At 44.3% G+C, this 18,946-nt stretch overlaps 1 long non-coding RNA gene across 3 annotated transcripts in view; it reads right to left on the bottom strand.

The window, feature by feature from the left end:
• The window catches only part of LOC121111495, a 61,852-nt gene that overhangs the window by 21,613 nt on the left and 21,293 nt on the right, over nucleotides 1–18,946 (bottom strand). For 2 of the 3 annotated variants that reach the window (XR_005862342.1, XR_005862340.1), the window contains one exon: nucleotides 2,441–2,634. This is a non-coding gene — a long non-coding RNA (uncharacterized LOC121111495). Of the gene's footprint in view, nucleotides 1–2,440; nucleotides 2,635–12,332; nucleotides 15,494–18,946 lie in introns of those variants that run through there. The other variant, XR_005862341.2, reaches the window with a different exon arrangement.

The following is an 18,946-nucleotide window of genomic DNA, read 5'->3' as shown; positions in this document are numbered from 1 at the left end:
GATGAGTTATGGTCAAAATACAGTTTTTATAAACTAAACATTTTACTTTTGAGACATAAAGGGTCAGGGAGCTTGCTCACTTTCATTATCCAGAAGGTGAACAATTTAGCTCTGCTTCACAAGCAAAACAGCATCTTGCTCAATGCTCAGCACAGCATGGGGTGAAAATACAAGTATTCCCAACACCAGCACTAGGAAGATGGCTCACTGACATTTACTCACTTGGAAACATCCATTTTGACTATCAACAGTGCTCTTTAGAGAGTTCCATGGACTCTTCCTTCTGCTGCATGAAGGTTCCCCAGAGATGAACCCCCCCAAACAAATTCACACTGAGAAGAGATGGACCATGAATCTTCATTCACTCAAGTCTAGTGCAATCACCATTCTACCACAGAAAGTACCGTATGTTCCCACAAGTGCAATTGAGATTTGTCACATTTGTTAAGCTGGTTATCCACAGGTGTGTCTACGATGTCACCTGCTTTCTGGAGAAACAATCAGGTGGAGGAGGGGTTTTGCCTGAACATGCTAGTAGTGATGGCGTGGAGTGCTGAAGGTATAGGGGATTCTACAGGTGCAAAGGGAGATGCTGAACAGGCATTACCAGCATTCCACAGGGATGAGTAACCCAAGTAATTGGTAAAGAGAAGGTTCTAAGGATCAGAATATGGTATCATCAAGCTAATCAAGTTTCTGGTCAACTTGCCTGGTCCCCATATTTGGAGCACTACTCAGAGGTCCAATACATCACTCCTGCATGTTGGGTGAGAGAGTGTCTTGAACTGAGCTTGGGGGGCTCAGAGTTGTTCAGAACTGAACTTTTGTCTCCATGCCATGAGTTATATACTTAATAGGAAAGGCCAAGAGTATCCTGGGCTGCATCAAAAGAGAGGTGGCCAGCAAGGCAGGGAAATGATTGTCCCCATCTGCTTTGCCTTTGTGGGGCTCCATCTAAAGTACTGTGTTCAGGCCTGGGATCTCCAACACAAGAAGGACGTGGAGCTGTTGGAGTGGGTCCAGAGAAGGCCACGAAGATGCTGAGAAGGATGGAGCACCTCCCTGTGGAAACAGGCTGAGGGAGATGGGTTTGTTCAGCCTGGAGAAGAGATGGTTTCAGGGAGACCTCACTGTGGCCTTCTGGACCTAAAGGAAGCCTATAAACAGGAGGGAAATAAACTTTTTACACAGTCTGATAGTTATAGGACAGGGGGTAATGACTTTAAACTTAAAGAAAGGAAAATAGATGTTAGATAGAAATTCTTTACTTAGAGGGTGGCGAGGCACTAGGCTCAGAGAAGCTGCGGATACCCTGTTCCTGAAGGCATTCAAGGCTGGGTTGGATGGGGCCCTTGGCAGCCTGATCTAGTGGTTGGGAACCCTGCCTGTGGCAGAGGGGCAGGAACTAGACAATCTTTAAAGTCCCTTCCAATCAAAGCCATTCTATGATTGTATGATTCTATGGTTTCAAGAGTAATGTCTGAACAAGAACAGTAGGGAGAGGAAAGCCAAGTTAATACATAAGCCCACCAAATCCTATAAAACAAGTCTGATTGAAATCCACATGGCTTTTAATGAATCAGAACAAGCATTCAAGTAAGCTTGGTCTGAAATGTAAGAAACACATATGCTTCTTTCTAAATTTTGCACAAGGGAAATCATATCTAATTTTGATTTCACAGAATTTTATATCTAATATGAAAAATTTAATTGGTTTTAACTTTTCAATACAGTCAGTTTGAATTTGGGTTCTCACTTACTACCATTCAGAGTCCAAAAATAATTGTTTACATGAATGAGATAGAGGAAGTTTTGTGAAGAACTAAAGCTTGTGAGCAGCTTTAAAAAAGCACAGCGTGTCACTGCAATTGTTTCTGTGTTCTGCTGTCACAAGCCGTGCTGGACCAAGATGGGCACGAAGCTCACAATTCTGTCAGATATACAACCCGAGTCCTACAGTTCCAGAAATACACTGACAAATCCAGAATGAGTAGGCACACTCAAATTAAACAGGCTTCAATGCTTTAGAATTTAAACGAGAATAAACAATTTCTGGGGTGAGTCCTGCTGGCAGGGATCTGGGTAGGGAGAGAGGTGGTAGATTAGAAAACTGAAATTCCCAGTACTTCAATATTCAGTGCTATGGGAATCAATGATTTCCCACAGAAAGATTCCACACAACACACGCAACAAATTTAAACTACAAATCTGTACCAGTTTCATTTAAAATAAATATCTTGGGGTACTAAAGCACTTGATAGAATTTGGTTCATTAAGGTTTCCCTAAACTTTACACAGGAGGCACAGTAATTTTATTTCCAAATGAGTTGAAATAGCTTTTGATCTGGTAGAGGCACTTAATTACAATCAGAAGGGCAAGAAACTGAAATATGTGTAAGTGTGCAGGGCAATTCATGTAGTTTCTGGGCAATTACCCTACCTCAGGGTCAGCTCGAGTTGCTCCCACAAAAGCTAACTTCCTCTGAAGGGCTATTTGTCACGGGCACTTGATTCTTAATCACCTCCTCAGGTCCACGGCTGCTCTGATCCTGTGATGGCTGGGAAGCTGTGCAGCCCTTCCTGCTGAAGTCCCTTCCTAGCTGGCTCCGTTCCAGTCGGTGCACTGAACGTTTCCTGAAAAGCAAAGATATTTAACAGTGATTCAGGTGGTAGTGAAGAGTTCTGTTAAGTGTAAGTCAAACAAACGAACGACTCCTGCTCTCCTGTTTGATGCGACGTTACTGAACCCTGGGACCTCTCACAGAAACGCTGGGGGTTGTGCCCCGCAGATGTGAAATAGAGGCACCAAAACTGCTGTACTGCACACTGCAGGTCATACAGGCACAATAAGACTCCTGCTCCCCTCCCACATGTGGTCAAGGCAATTACCCCCTCCCTATTCCAAGTCAGATTAATTCCCCATCCCACCACACCTCCATAGTAACCTCAGCAACTGCACACTCGAAGGAGTAACTGAGCAGCCGTTGGACAGGGTCTCTGAACATGATTTAGGACATAGCAGAGAAGAAATTCACAGCAGGGATTGGGTTGCTGGAAGCTGAACACTTAACGCTGCAATGGGTACCTGTATGGAGTTCCTAAAAGCACACTCATAATTCAACGGAGCCAAAGCGATCGTATGCCACAGACAAGAGTTTATTTTTAGGGCAAAAGGAACCAGACTTTTTTGTTAACACCTCCATACTTTTAGAAGTTCATATTTTGACAAGTTTTGTAACAGCTAGAGAGCAATCTGAGCCACACGGTCCCTTGCACCTGGTCCAACAATACAGCAAGGCCCAGTCTGTTCACGAGCAGCAGCCCTCATGGGGGCATTCAGGACAGCCTGGGTCTCGCTGCACAAACACAGCACAGGGCTGAACCACGCTGAGCTGCAGCACCTCCATGTAACGCTCTGCTCTGCTTCACTTTTCCAGCTTTAGCAATGTGCTGTATGTTTTAATTGTGGTATTTGTGCTTCAAGCCCACACGCAGCACCTAAATCTCAGCTCTACAGTATTTGCCTGACTGCCTCGCAGCAGAGTTCAGGGAAAAAAGAAAAAAAAAGGATCTATCAACCAGCTGCCTGCTTGTTCCAGAAACGAGAAAACATCCATCAAGTCTTGGCACGAACAGTTCTTATTTCTGTTTTATCTATTTATTCTCCTAAAAGCATCGCTGAAACAATTCACAAGACTCGTAATCCACAAGAAAAACAATCTAAACCCACATCTGCAGGAAAGTACTAATTTATAGAAAACAGTAATTTACCTGAAACACAGTTAGGAAAACACTTCTGCAAATTAATGTCATAAAACTGTGCCCCCAAAGAACTGACGAACACACTACTCAGTTATCTGTGCTTTCCAGGCACAGGAGCACAGGTACTGAAGGAGAACACAGGCACAATGCAGCAGGAGGCCTTCCCAGAGAGCTATTCCTCAGCAGCAAATCCCACATGCTGAAGGATCTGTGGGCAGATGTGCTTCCTAAGTGCCCCCCATCACCAAAAACTTCCATCCTAAGAGTGAGCGGAAACAGACCTCCAGCTCAAGCCTGCAGGAACTCTTAAATCCCAGCGCGTCACCTGGATGCCTGCTTCCCTTTCTCCATTATTCAGACACCGCACTTCTGGTACATACTGGGGCTTGCCGTGCCAGCTCAGCACCACTCGGTGCCCTGTGCAGCATGCAGACACATCTACCTCAGACACCAGCTTGTTTCTTCATTTGTCTCTATTCAGATCTCTTTTAACCAAACACCCCACTACCCTCCCATGCACACACAGAACTTTTTGCATGTTACACTTTCTATGAGAACTTCCTTTGTACTCGTGGAGCCCCACCCGGAGTACTGTTCCCAGGCCTGGGGCCCACAGCACAAGGATGCAAAGCTGTTGGAGCAGCTCCAGAGGAGGCCAAGAAGGTGTTCAGAGGGCTGGAGTGCCTCTGCTATGGAGACAGGCTGAGGGAGCTGGACTTGTTCAGCCTGCAGAAGAGCTGGATCCAGGGAGACCGCATTGCGGCCTTCTGGGCCTAATGAGAGAGTACGATCAGAAGGGAAATTGACTCTTTACATGGGTTGATAGTGATAGGACAAGGGGGAATGGTTTTAAACTGAAAGGGCGGAGATTTAAGTTAGATATTAGCTGGAAATTCTTTACTAAGAGGGCAGTGAGGCCCTGGCACTACTGCCCAGAGATGTGTGGGTGCGGCATCCCCGGAGGTGCCCAAGGCCAGGCTGGATGGTACCCTTGGCAACCTGAGCCAGTGCCTGATTTAACAGGTGGCAACCCTGCCTGTGGCAGCAGGTAGGAACTAGATGATCTCTGAGATACTGTCCAACCCAAGCCATGCTGTGATTCTACGATTTTTCCCTTCTGTTTTGCAAAAATATATTGGAGATGAGACACTCGAGCCCCTCAGCCTCTCACTCAAAGCGTGGAGAGCCCAGTGTCAGTAAGAACAGGCAACAAAAGACCTCACTGATGTGAGGCATCATAATGTGTTCCCTCTCTCTCTGCACTTGTACTTACAGGCTGCTACAAACACCCACATCCTTCACCTGGAACACAAGTAAACGTGCCTCTGAAGGAGACCACACTTCCAGAACCAACCTGAGATGGAGCCCCACAACAAGTGGTCAGCTCAGCTGCCCTACAGATCACCCTGCTGTTCCAGGCCTTTGGCAACAAATGCCAGGTGTGCTGAGGGCACAGGGCAGGCATGTGCTTCAACATCACCCCCTTCACTACCCTCACTCCAGCCTCACAGCCGTCAATAGCACACAGGTCTTACTTCTTCAGCTTATTCATGAAATACCTTATTGGATGCCTGCCTTCTCTTGCCCATTGCTTTTTCCCCTATATACGTGTCGGTTTAGCATTAGCAAGGATGCCAGCTGAGTACTGTTTCAAATACAGCAAACAGTTCATAGGAGCGTTCATGGTCAACAGAACTTATTTCCATTTGACAGCCTGACACAGCAAACAGCCAACACAGACACAAAGTTCTTCTGGGTCAAAGACTCCATGCAGCACTCACTGGTAGTGGGGCAACGCAGAGCATCCCTTCAGCCTGACACTGCAAACAGGGCTGTAAGAAGGCAGAGCACAGAGGTCCTGCAAAGAGCACACACCAGCAAGCACAGCAAGTGTTAACTAGCTTAACGATTTCTTTCTCTTTTCTAATTAACAGGTTGTAACTTGCTTTACGTGCTTCAGCTGGAAGCTGCAGATATATTTAAGGTTTTGGCTGTGAAATGCTTTTTAAAGCACCAAAATAATACAAACATAAAAACAATCTTAAAATAATCTTCTAATGCTGAATTAATATCTTTGTATAGTAACAGGAAGTTAGGTTACATAAATGAAAACAGAGCAATTAGGCAATTTACACAATGAGCAGATAAAGACAGGAGCAGACAGGATACCGAGTAGCATCCAGGCTTAAGTATGAGGACTCCTTTCCTCAGCTCTTTATAAAGACCACTCAGGCTGTTTCACGTGTCAGTTTCCATCTATTCATACACAAAATAATGCACAAACAGAAGAAACAGTTATGGATATGAAACCTGAGGTGGACTTTTCCCTTGCAGGCTGCCACCTGTATTTTTCTTACCATGGATGCCAGCATCAATTTCAGACTTTTGTCTCTAGAAATCGCCCTAACTACCAATGCTTTGTTTCACTATATTTCCAGTGAAGAATTCAAATTTCTTCTTGAAACATTTACAGACATTGTGTTCTTTCCCAGTAACCAGGCCAGCATGGCAGATACCCTTTCATCACAGTAAGGGAGGCAGTTTTTGGTTCCCTCACTATTCTGATTGCTGCCATTACCCCTTCGCCGTGCAGCAATAATGCTTCCAGTATTTCCCTGTCCCAAATGTACATTGCTGACACCTTTGCTCATTAGGTGCAACACGCACTCACTGAACCATATGCCATCATTCTGAACTCAGCTTTCCCCATCGTGGGCAGCAGGACTTTGCCCACCTCTGTCATTCATTAAGCAGAAGCACGTTAAAAATGACAGTAAGAATAAGCAGTAGGACATGCCCTATTGTTTTCAGCCATCTCTCATAATGCCCTCCTCTTCATTTTTTTGTGATCATCTCTTCCTCAATTATACTCAATATAATTATAGTCACCCTCCTACTGTCAAACCCTTAAATTGCAGCCTACAATTTCTATGGAAAAAATGACAACTCCTATGGGAAAAGGAAGATGTTTCATTTCCTAAGCTGCAGGCAGGCATTGTTTGGAAGTCTGGTATAGTGCACAATGTGCAACCAGGACCACTGAGGTCACTGTTTGTGTCAGCAAGCCCCTCTGAACACAGGAGTTTATTTTTACTTGGCACTCCTCGCAAAAGCTTCCTTTCACACCTTTGGTCCCAGGGGCTCGTGTTTCCTCCTGCCACTCCCTCTTTCTGGCACATTCAGTCTCTGCTGTTGTCCATCACTAGCAATCCTTTTGGGAAGGAGTTCCTACACCCAAAATCTCAAACTAATCTCAAGAGGCTGCAACTCAGCAAATGAATTGGAGCAGCCAGGCTCCTTGCTCCAGCCCTGCTCAGACCTGGATTGGTACTCAGTGACATGGCACTCAAAGCAGGCTTCATCAGGATTTGGCTGCAGGACCCTATGTACCCTGTTCAGTGTTCCAGTCCCAGATAAAACGTGGATGCAGTCACTCCAACTGCTTCCAGCAGGGAAGAAATCCCCACCAGTGGCACTGCAGAGGCCACTGCATTCCCACCTCCCATCTCCTCCTGCTCTCCTCTGAAGGGTCCTTCCTAGCAAGCAACTTCTGCACCCCTCCCCAGTGACCCCCAGGCCCCACACAAACAACACCCAGAAACGTCCAATGCAGCCATCCCCATTTGGAAAGTTGAGCGTTGTAGACAAGTTTCCAGCAAGGCATTTCTCCTCTACAAAACTGCAGCCCATGTCTTTGCTTGCTCTGCTCACGCAAGTGCCATAAGATAATCATCACCCACCACAAACTGCTCAAATTAGTCATAAGGCAGCTACATTATAATAGCTAATTGGCTCGATAAGCTATTCTCGGTTGAGACCATTATCTGAATAATCTTTGCTTGTTCTTGGCTGTTTGTGATTTTGCACTGCACCAGCACATCAATTCCCCAAAATACTTTTTTGTTCTTGCTGATTTTGTATTCCAAAAGCATCCAGAGCAGTTCACATTAATAGAATCTGCAGATTTTCTGATTTCCTCAACTTTTCAGGAGCTGGCTCACATTCAGTATAGTTTAGCTGCACTGACCTTGTTTAGCTCAAAACAGGCCCCAGCTCCTAGCTTGTACTTCACACTAAAATAACTTATTCTGCTAGCAAAGGAAAATTGTTCTTTTTTATCTCAGATCTGAGATGTATCCTGTGCTCAGCAACATGCCTGAAAACAAATAGCAATGGAAGGAATATAAGGCTTCAGTGCAACATCCAGTTTTCTTTTTATCTCCAGTTGCAGAGCTATTTCAGGCACGTTGATATATGGAAACATCAGGGTGTGTCCACAGCCATCACTCAGGCTTAGAGTTGTGAATGATGAGAATAAGAAGCTCAAACACCTGACTGCAGAGACTGAGTGAGATACCCTTGGGTCAGATGGGGACTGTGGCCATCAGTGACACTGTGCTCTGTTGCTGCCCTGCTGTGCATCGTGCCAGGCACTGTTGTGTGGCCTCAAGAGATAGCAGCCAGCTTCTTCCTATCACCACTAAATTCACCCCTGCTCCAGCACACAAATGCTTCTCTCGAGCAAAGCAACAGGATATGGCATCACTGTCTGCAGCACAGTTGAGTGCAATACAGAAGCCTCTTTCATCGTGGCACGATGAGAAGTTTCAAGGGATGCTCTTTATTTCTCACACAACTTTTGTGAAGGAGTCTCAGGTGAGGTTCCCTGAAGAATTAATGGCACTCCACAGCTTGCAGTTCTTCACGCAGCACAAGGATACAGAGCTACAGTGAGCTCTGAGCCCAGCTCTGCTGTAAGAAGCATGACCACAGCAACGCTTGTAGCTACTGCTGCTGTGGCTCATGAACTGAGTGCCTGGTAAGAGTACGGATCCACCTGAGCACACAAACACAGATGACTGGGGCTTGATTTTCCAAAATGTTCTGTAGCCAGAACTACTCTTAGAGCCAAGTAAAGGAGCTCAGTGCTTCAGAAGGAAAGTCAGATGGCTCAGCCCAACATGTAAGTGAGCAAGCATTCACAATGAGATCACACATCCCTCAGCACCTACCAGTCTCCTTCCAAAGCCACACAACCAGAAGCCCTTTTCCTCATCCAGCTCAGGGTCTGGATGCTGCACTTCCTCAACCCGCAGGGGAAATGCCTGACCACCGGGGAGGAACAGCCACAACTACCACAGTTCTGCATCTCTCCCATTTTCATGTAGAACAAATTCTGTCTTCCTGCCAGGTTGCCGCTTACACAGGGAATCTCCTTTATAGCCTCCATCACCTCCTTTTCCTTGATGCCTACATAAGATTTCAGGGTGAGGCCCTCACTGCTTTGTGTGTTAAATTCCTAACAGCAAAGTCCTGGCACCTATGGGGTTTTGACTCTAATGCAGGGCAAACAAACACTTCTCTTCTGGGCTGATACAGACCCCACCAATACGTTCAATAGCCCAGAAGGAAAAGAAGCAATATAAAGCCAGCAGACCTAACAAAAAGAACTAGCTTTTCTATGGAGATATTTCCAAAGATGTCAGGCAGCACTTCCAGGGGAGAAGGCATTGATCAGTGGAAATGACCAAAAATAGGAAAAGAAAAAATATGCACTGAAAAGACAGAAAAGAAAAAGGCACACACAGAGCACGGATCAGCAACATGGCCACAGGAAAAGCCAAAGATGACGGCTTTTAAGTGAGCTTTCTTGTGTCCTGCTGCCTTCAGGGACATGGGCCTTTGTAAATCCTGTATAAATACATGGGACTGCATCAAAGTCACCCTTAACTTACCAATTTCTCATTTTAAGTGGAACAAATGACAGAAGACATCCCTCCCCAGACCTTTTTATTAGCTTCTGGGGTCAAGGAGGCCATAAGAATGATTACAGCCTCTGCAAGGAGATGATACCTTGAGCTAAAAACATCATTTGAATAAGATTGAAGTGGCAATGCTATTCTGGCAGCAGCTAGATGTATAACAGGGCCTGATTTCCACCCCCCCCCAATAGATGTAGGGGGTTTCCTCCTCTTTCACTGTTAGCGGATTGATGTGTGCTCTGGCCCAGCATTTATAATGCAGATATTGCTCACTGATTTGTTCAGGATTTAAATTGTAAAGGACAGCCACTTTCTTTAATCTCATTTATAATACCTAACAGAGCGAGTACCATGATACTAACAGCAGGATGATTGCAAGATTTTGTTACAGTAATGTTTGCCTTTTATCAGCAAGCATTGCCTGGAGGCACACTGCTCCAGTTTTTCTGGGGAGAGGATAAAAAGGCACAAAGGGAAACGGGGGTCAGAGGGAAGTGATCTGCACTACACCACTAAGGAGATTGGTGGCAAGCCCAGGACACAACAGGCTGAAGGAAGGGATGGATACAAATGACAACCAATTACCAAATAACTTACTGCTCTCAAATCTCCACTATTTAGACCTGTTCGTTGCCTCTGAGCACAGGATCAGGGCAGCTCATTGCCTGTGGCCCCTGTATGGTGAGAAGATCCCCTACCTGCTCCAGAGTTCACCCCAGACCACAGGGCAACGCCTTTGTCCCCAGCCCTGCCCTATTTCTGTTGCCTCCATCACTGTCCAACAGTTACTCCATAGGAAGCACCTGAAATAACTGAGTAACACAACCGATATGCTTCATTAGAAACACTAAGTCCCACTGAGCTGGGAGTCATCATATTCTGAAGTAGCACATCAGTGCTGAAGATAACTTCAGCTAAAAAAGAGCCATCTAAGAGAAATGCTCATCTCTGGCTGAGCTATACTCTTACATTCACACTGCCTTCAGGTGGAGAATCAATCCTGGTTGAATAAAAAAAACACAGAGAACTGCAGACATGGGATTAAATGAAAGCAGTCATAGGGAAAGCCATACCATATTAACACCAGTTTGACTCAAAGCTTGCCAACTGTGCCAATAAAACCAAATTTCTGGTTGTGTTCTCTGCTCAGAGTGAGACTCCGCTTTCTGACTTCCCTTACCCCATTGCCCTCCATAAGGAATTCCTCGGTGATAAAAGTATTAAGGCCCTTCACTCATTCTCACCCAAGGGAAGCATTTCGTTCAGTAAAAACCATGCACAGTGAAAAAAAGAAAAGGCTGATTCATCTGCAATACAGCTAACCCTTAATTGCTTACTTGCACTGTCAAGCACTTCATGCTCACAGTGCCAACTTGCCATTTGCTATTTTGGCTAATTACACCACTTTGAAAGACAAAACTGCTCTTACAAAGCACTGAACGATGGGTAGGAGGCATTGTATCAGTCTCCCACGTACTTTGTATTACATGTCACTAGCCTCCACATTCAGAGATGTCTGAGGAAATTACATCTGCCCATGGCAAGGCCAGGTCTGGCCCCAGACCACAACCAGCTTTCAGTGGAGACAAATCTTGCCGTCTTTGCTCTCTGCCTGATGTTGTACACGTCCAAATGAAAATTAGCCAGGAACAAGATCAACTGGCAGGACTGAAAAGTGCATGTATTCAAACTGTCCACTGTTATTGAACATATGGATAAAGCCATTCAAAGTCAGCATCAAATGCTCCAACAGCAGAAAGGCCATTCACAGGTGACCAGGGAGACTGCATCGTGACTCAAGAATTGTACAGCTTCAAAGTGTCTCACTGGAGATGTTTAGATAATGGAGTCCCTTGAGATTTTCTGTTCTGCTCAATCAGTCTGTGTCAGCACGATAGCCAAAGAAAAACTCCACACACAAAGGATTAAGATACAATTTTCCTTGATATCTACAAGAGAAAAGGGAAAATGCCTGAAGGTGAGAATGGCTTGCCCTTGGTTTTACAGCTTGTGAGCAGTCAGCATGGGTGTTGATACTCAAAACTCAGTTTCATATAAAGCACAGGGTATAATTAAGCCACCAAAAAGCTGAAGAGCACCCAGGGTTTAATTACCACCGTATCAGATTTTTAAATGCTGATGAGAGCAAGTGTCAAACAAAGCACTGCATGCAGTAACTGCGCACTTTGGGGACTGTCTGTTGACGAGGTTGATGAGCGCCCAGCAAACTGGACACAAGAGAGAAATACTGAGGTTTAATATATTAAAAACAAACAGAAAAACATAGTACCACTAACATACATAGATCCCAAACAACTTAATACAAAGAAAGTCTGTGGGGTTCTGTGAAAACACAATACAAGAGCACACAGTGTAAGAATCTGAGAACAAGTATCGCTTGGACTAAGCATAACTCAAATCCTTTCATTTCAAGGACAAGATCGGCCAGACAGCATTTAACAGACACTCTCCCAGTCTCATTAGCAGTTGCATTGAGCTACACCTAGAACATCTAACCAGATTCTATCCAGCCCAGCTTGTTCTGGACAACTCAGGAACTGTTTGCTTGCCATGGGTCAGCAAAGCCAACAAAGCTCACAGCTGCTCCCAGAAGCAGGGTGTTTAGTGCAGGGCCTTTTCCCTCCTGTGGAGATGGTTGAGAAGTGCTGATATAAGTACTCGTGATGAAATGCTCTTCTTTAGCAGCTGTATACAGTTTTCTGTTAGAATGTACTATTCCCTCATAGAGCAGGGTAAGAATCATTTTGTTGCTAGCAACCACCAGCCCTGCTGAGTAGTACTCCTTACCTCCTGGGCTACAAGCATTCCAACAAAGTTGTCTTCTGTAGCCACAACAGCAAATTCAATTCCTAACAGGGCAATGTTCTCCTCCCCCATAAGGCTGAGGTCCAGCAATTGGTTCTGTCATGGTGTTCAGGGAATCTTTTCTCTCCTGCAAGGAAACTACCTGTTTGTTTTCATTTCCCCTGAGACTTGGGAAGAGATGACGACTTAAACTTCAAACTTCTGATTAATATTATTTCTTTCAATGGGTGAAAAAAATAAGAAAAAAACAAATCAACAATAAAGGACAGGCTTTATCAATTATTTACAAACTATTCACACATTAAAAATTCAAGGAGATGCAATACATTTCTTGCCCCCACGGAATAACCCATTATGAAAGCAGCATAGCTGTAAATCAAATCTCTACCTGCTCCATTAAGTGATTTAATTGGAGAGTATTTTTTTTGAGTCACTTAAAATTATGGCCAAGTTTTACTAATATGTGATCTCAGCTTCCATAGGTTAAGAGTAGCAGGAGGTTATCAAAGGCTGAATTGTATATTCTCAGCATCTGTTCACACGAGGTTTTATGCTTGCATCTCTTATACCCAGAGAGAGATGTGTGCGTGCTCCGTTTACATAATGCAGCATCTGTATAGGACTGGGACCAAATCTAGGTCAGAGAGGAGCAGCTCACTCAAATGATTGTCAGTTCCATTACATCACATACCTCTCCCCAGGGAATGGCAGAAGCATCCAATATTAAACCTGCAAGTATTGACCGGGGCTGCGATTGCTTACCTGTCAATGGCAGACATATGATGGAACAGCTGTGAGCACCAGAAGTTCCCAGACCAGAACCGTGTTTAGGGGGGCTCAGGATCTTTCTGAGATTGAATTGTGAGTAAGAGAGGTCGTAAGGCAGACAGAGAAAGGAACACCAACAAATCATCAGACAAGAGGATATTAGTGCAGGAGTTCTGGAAGAACCGAAGGATGAAATGGCTCAGCCCCAGCTGTGATATTCTGCCTCTTGATCAAGATCACCCTGGTGCTGGAAGCAGTGATGTAATGTCCAGAGAACCCAGGGAACTGTAGACCAATAAGCCCAACAACTCCCCAAGGCAAATAAATAGAAACTACAGTAAAGAAATCGTCTTGTGATAAATGAACAAATGGAACATTTGGGGAAAAAAATAAAGATAGCTTCATAAAGAGAAATCAAGCTCCAAACGTACTGAAATTCCCTGAATGAGTCTGCAGGACAGGGGGAATCAGGTTCCTCTGGGATGCTGTTAAGGAAACTAAGCACTCATCACAGAGCGAGTACACACAGGGAAACATTGATCAAAATATGGAAAGAAAGAAAAGGAAAGTAGAGTAGGAAATGGTCTTTTTTTGTTATTGTTGTTTTAGGATGGAGATCACTTAAAAATGCAAAGGATTCATGCTGATAGCCAGGTCCTTCACAGTTTTCACAGCCATCTGGACATGAAGTGTTCTAGCTGGTAGGGCTTGCTGTGAACAACTGTGGTCAGAGACTGAGAAGCAGACTGACTGGCTACAAAATTTGGTACAATGAATGCAAAATTGACTGCATGCAGGTTGCGGCCTCCACGCTGGTTGGAATCCACAGAAGATTACTTCAGCCCTGGTATAAATTGCCTCTGAGAAATCAGGCTGGTAGAAAAACCCAGAACTAGAGCTGCCACCTTCCCCTGAACGCCATCTTTCAGAAGGAAGCGTTCTGCTGGAAAAGCTCCTTGGATTCCCAGTTGCTGCTGGATCCACACACTGGACAACAGCAGTCTTCAGCACAGTACGGTAATGGATGTGGTTCCTTCCTGCCCCTTAATTAGCTGTTAGGGAACTGAGAACTGAATCATAGAACTGAGCTGGCTAGCTCAGGGCCACGCTCACGCAAGTCATGGCAGACCTAAAGAAATCCATTTTCACAGCATATATTCTTCCTCCACCACCCCCACAAGCAAAGAGTTGCATTGTTAGATTTAGGGTAGTATGGTCAGGTTGCAGTTGGACTTGACGGTCTTTAAGGTCTTTTCCAACCTGAGCAATTCTACGATTCTATGGAGGATCGACTGATTCTAACTCAGCTCTTCAGAAGAGAGCTCTCCTCAGCCCATCAGTGACACCAGTGTCCATGCAACTTCTCCAGGCCACCAAGGGGCAATTCCCTGCTCTGCTCCACAGGTGCCGCTCTCACAGTCACATTCTGCATCCCCGACCAGAATATGACCTTGAAATATGCATCCCTGCTTGTAATCTCAATTGCAAACACGTGGTGAGCGCCACTTTTGGTTTCAATTAGTTTCTCTCACTTTTTGGAGGTCGTTTGTGTGTTCTCAACTTGAAATGCTTTGCATCTCATTACCTCTGAGGGTGGTCTGCATGAAGTTCTGTGCTACGTTAGATCTAAGGCCTGCAAAGGACTAGGACGGATCACTCGGGAGCGTTCTCAGAAGCCGAAATTTGCCAAGCAGAGCACACCAGATACGTGTTTGATGTTGCCTTCTCCTGGAAAGCTGATGTTTTTTCCCTAACAGCTCTGTAATTGTCGTAATTAAAGCAAGAGAAGTGCAAGATTTCAGGAATGAAGCTATGTTTAAGTGCTTATATTAAATTGTATCAGCTTTACCACACTATGGATTGACTGTGCGCTCATGCAATTACAGGCTCCATTGCAAGGCTCACATAATGAGACACAGCAGAGAATATCTTTAACCTTGTCCTTTCCCAGTTTCTGTTACCTCTGCTTTGCTGGGTCAGATTCCTACCACACCTTTAAAAAGAAAAAGCTCCAAAGCAGCTTTTTCGTGTTGTTGATTTGGATGCAAGATAGATGTAAGAGGGAGTGCCCTACCTCTGGAACGTGGTATGAACTGACTGAGCACAAGTTTCTACACATTAAGTTTTAACACCACTAGACTTCTGAAAGGGAAACCAGTGCACCAGGGTTTCCAGTGCTGTGATATGTGACTTAGGAGGAGCAGTTTGCTAAGGTAAATTATCCCAAATGGACTGCTTTAGGATGTCAGACACTAGCATTTGTGCTGGCTGTCTAGATGGGGTGTTAAGATACCCCTCAAGTCTTCTTCCACCCCCTGCATGGAGCACAAGCCCTTTCAAGATTCAGGGCTGAAGACTCAGACTGAACTGTCTATAAGGCTTTCTACAAGCACGTGATATTGCCCAGAATGCCTTTTGCATATCCAGCCCATCTGCAGTGCAGTTTGCTGCTGAGAGAGGGACAGAACATATGGCACTGACCTCAGATGTGGGCTCCAATACAGTAAGGTCATTTCTTACAGTTTTTTTGTTTGTTTGTTTTTCTCTACTTTTGCCCTTTTCATTCTTGCAACACCACCATTTCTGCTCAGTTCTTCTTATTTTAAATCTTTGTTACTGGGTCATGGCAGATCAAACAAGTTTTCTGTGCCTCTGAGCTGCCAGATCTCTGTCTCCCTGTTTGCTGCCACATGGGAACACTTGCGAATAATGCCAGAGAGAAATAAAGCTCTGAGGCATTTCAACATAAATATATTTTGGCAATCCCTGAAGAAGACAATGAGGTAGTAAAAAAGATTATATTACCCTGATAGACACAGTACAGATACTGGACACTCAGGTAGAGCCATTGAGTTATTATCTGAGCTGATAGTTTCAAAATAAGTGCCTACTACATTAAAAATAAATAAAAAAGAAATAAAGTAAAATCGATAAATAAATAAATAACAGAAGGAAAAAAAAAGCCACACAAACTACTATAGCTCATGTAAGTGCATGATAGGTCTGGAGAGGCTGGGAAAAAGGAAAACCTAAAACAGTATTTGGAAATAGCACCCCTGACTTAAGTGAAATATTTTCCTTGGGTTTTGAAGCCTTTTTTTTTTTTTTTTACTCCTTCCTGTAGAAAATTACTCAGAGTAACTGAGTTCAGCTCCCAGCTCAGCTCACTGCTTTTAGCATCCACAGTCCCACAAGTTCTGCGGTAAATTAGAGGCAGTGGAATAGGACAGAGAAGGAAACGGACCTTCTATACCCAGAGAGCATATTAAAACTAATTATATTTAAGCCACAGTGGCAACCAGGGCTGCTGTAATTAAAATAAGGTTGATTTTGCGCATTAAAAAACCTGCTCTTTATTTTCATTGCAGGAAGCCATCTACTCTGAACATTAATAACGAATTTCAGTGACTGGCCTGGCTGGGAACCAGTGCACACCCAACCTCTGCATGCACGGAGCTCTTGGCACACAGTGAGACAGAAGAAAGATGGGAGATAACATAAGGATCAGGGTCTCTAAACCAAGTATGTATCAGATGCCAGGAGTTCATTAGATGTTGCAGCATCACATAGGTCATTACCTGCCAGAATGCACTGCCTGGACAGTGCTGCTGTGATCAGAAAACAGCTCAGAAAAAAACTAAGTCTGTTAAGAGTGGGAGTAAGCAGAGAAGACAACAAATTCTCATTTTAAATACGGGTGAGGCATCCAGCTCTGGTGTTGCTCAAACACACGCGTCTACCTAGACTGAGAATAAAAGGGTCAGATCACATAACTTCAGCTGTCCACGTACCCAGGACAAACATCAAATGTAAAATGAGTAATAATAATAAACAGTTTTCAAAGCTAAGTTCAGGCTGATTTTGAAGCATTAAAAATGAGCACCCTATAAGATGTTATGGCCTCATTTAAGACCAAGTCGGGGATATTTTATAGCATCACTAAACAGCTACATCTCCATTTGAAGGAGCGAGAGGTGCTCACCCAGCTGGTACAACACTTCAGCTGCTGAGCCGCTCTTCTGCCTTCTTTCAGCTTTCAATACAAGGTCCAACAGCCCTACTCACTGTGTCAGGATGACTTCATACACAGATTCCCTTGGAAACACCAGCTCCAAAGTCCCTCTCGCTCGCACTCCAGCCAGCAACCAGTGAGGACCCCATGCTGCCCCACTGGGTCTTGCTCAGGCTGGAACTGGGCACTCTGCACGGGATCAAAGTCCCTCTGTGTACCTGCCCCAGCCTGATGAATGCCACTGCTCCTCATTTCCATACGATCAGTATCTTGCTCTATAAACGACTTCAACACAGGAAAAATAGCTTCTCCCGACAGCGTGCAGCGCTGCAGATAACCAACGTGAAAAATGTCAAGCAATGCAGGCACTGAATAACAAAATAATCAGTTTTTCCACTCAGATGCTTTCTAATATTGCTTACACTTTTTTTTTTCTTTTTTTTTTTTTGAGATGTGGTGTTCATGATAAATAATTTAAAGACTTAATGTTCACTGGGTCCTTTGTTACTGGCAGCTCTCGAATTGCCAAATGAAAATATTTGGGGTTTTGGTGCTCTGTATAAAGACTGTATATTTGTCAACAGTTTTATGGCTCAGAGAGGTGCTCCATGAATATCGTCAGCATTGGTTGCTCTCTCAAAGGCCTACTATATAAAAATAAAGTGAAATAAAATAAAAAAGCAAGCCTGATGATTCCCCTTTTCTCTTTATTACAGCTGCACTACTCATGCCGCTGCCATTAAGGGCCTGTCAGCATTTTTATTAGAAACCGCTACTCCAGGGGTTTATAACTCAGCAGTAAAAATTCACTCCAGAATGAACCTTGTCATGCAAGGGAGCACTTATTTAAGTCCAAATGTCAGAAAATTATATTTATGCATTTTCAAAGTTATTTTAGAGCGCTTTTCACTGTTCAGATAAATGCGACTACATTGCTGACTGATACCTTGAGTTCCAGCACTGCAAAAGGAATTTGGTGAATGTGGTGTTCTGACATCGTTTCCCAAAGCTTGTGGGCACCGTCCGTGTGACTACAAGACCAGGATCTGCATTATGCCCATCCTCAAGGCATCCCTTAAGACTGACAGCATATTATCAACAGCGCTTAAAACCTGTCCCACCTCCAGTTTCTTCTCAATGTTAGAATAAATCCTTCCTACGTTTTTGGTTATACTGAAGATGATCATTCAACACAGCTTCATATTGCTGAAGATTTCATAGGGAATTCAGCGTTGAGGTCCATTTCAGTGTATGTCTCAGTAGATGCCAAACTTTTTAGCTCCTCCATAATCCCTAGCCTAAACTACTCAAATAAGTATCATCACTGTGAAAGAAACCAGGAGTAGATCCTCCGTGACCTTAAATCACTGTGTTTTCTTAGCCTTAGCAAACTGCAACAAATAAACAGCTACAATTATATAAGTGCCAGGTCAAAATGAACTAAATGTGCAGATTTTGACAGCAATAAAATCCCACCTTCAGAAACAGCTTGTATGTGTCCAGCTTCACCATGTCTTCGGCACGGATGGAGTGGAGTTTGAGGGACATGGTTTAGTGGGCATGGTGGGGATGGATTGATGGTTGGACTTGATGACTTTGGAGGACTTTTCCAGTTCTAATGATGCTACGATCATATGATCCTAAGTGACTGTGTCACCTAGGGAGCACCGTGGAATGAAAATGCTTATAGCTGGGTGGCCAGCCTCTGGTCAACCACACACGTGCATCTACCAGGCTAAGTAAATACCATTGTGTCAATGACACACTCCACAGCTCTGTCCTCTTCCATGTGTACTCAGAGGTGAATTTGCTCAGG

This window comes from Gallus gallus, chromosome 9, assembly GCF_016699485.2.
Source record: "Gallus gallus isolate bGalGal1 chromosome 9, bGalGal1.mat.broiler.GRCg7b, whole genome shotgun sequence".
Taxonomy (NCBI): domain Eukaryota; kingdom Metazoa; phylum Chordata; class Aves; order Galliformes; family Phasianidae; genus Gallus; species Gallus gallus.
Note: the sequence above shows the minus strand (reverse complement) of the source record. Positions and strands in the feature narration are given on the sequence as shown.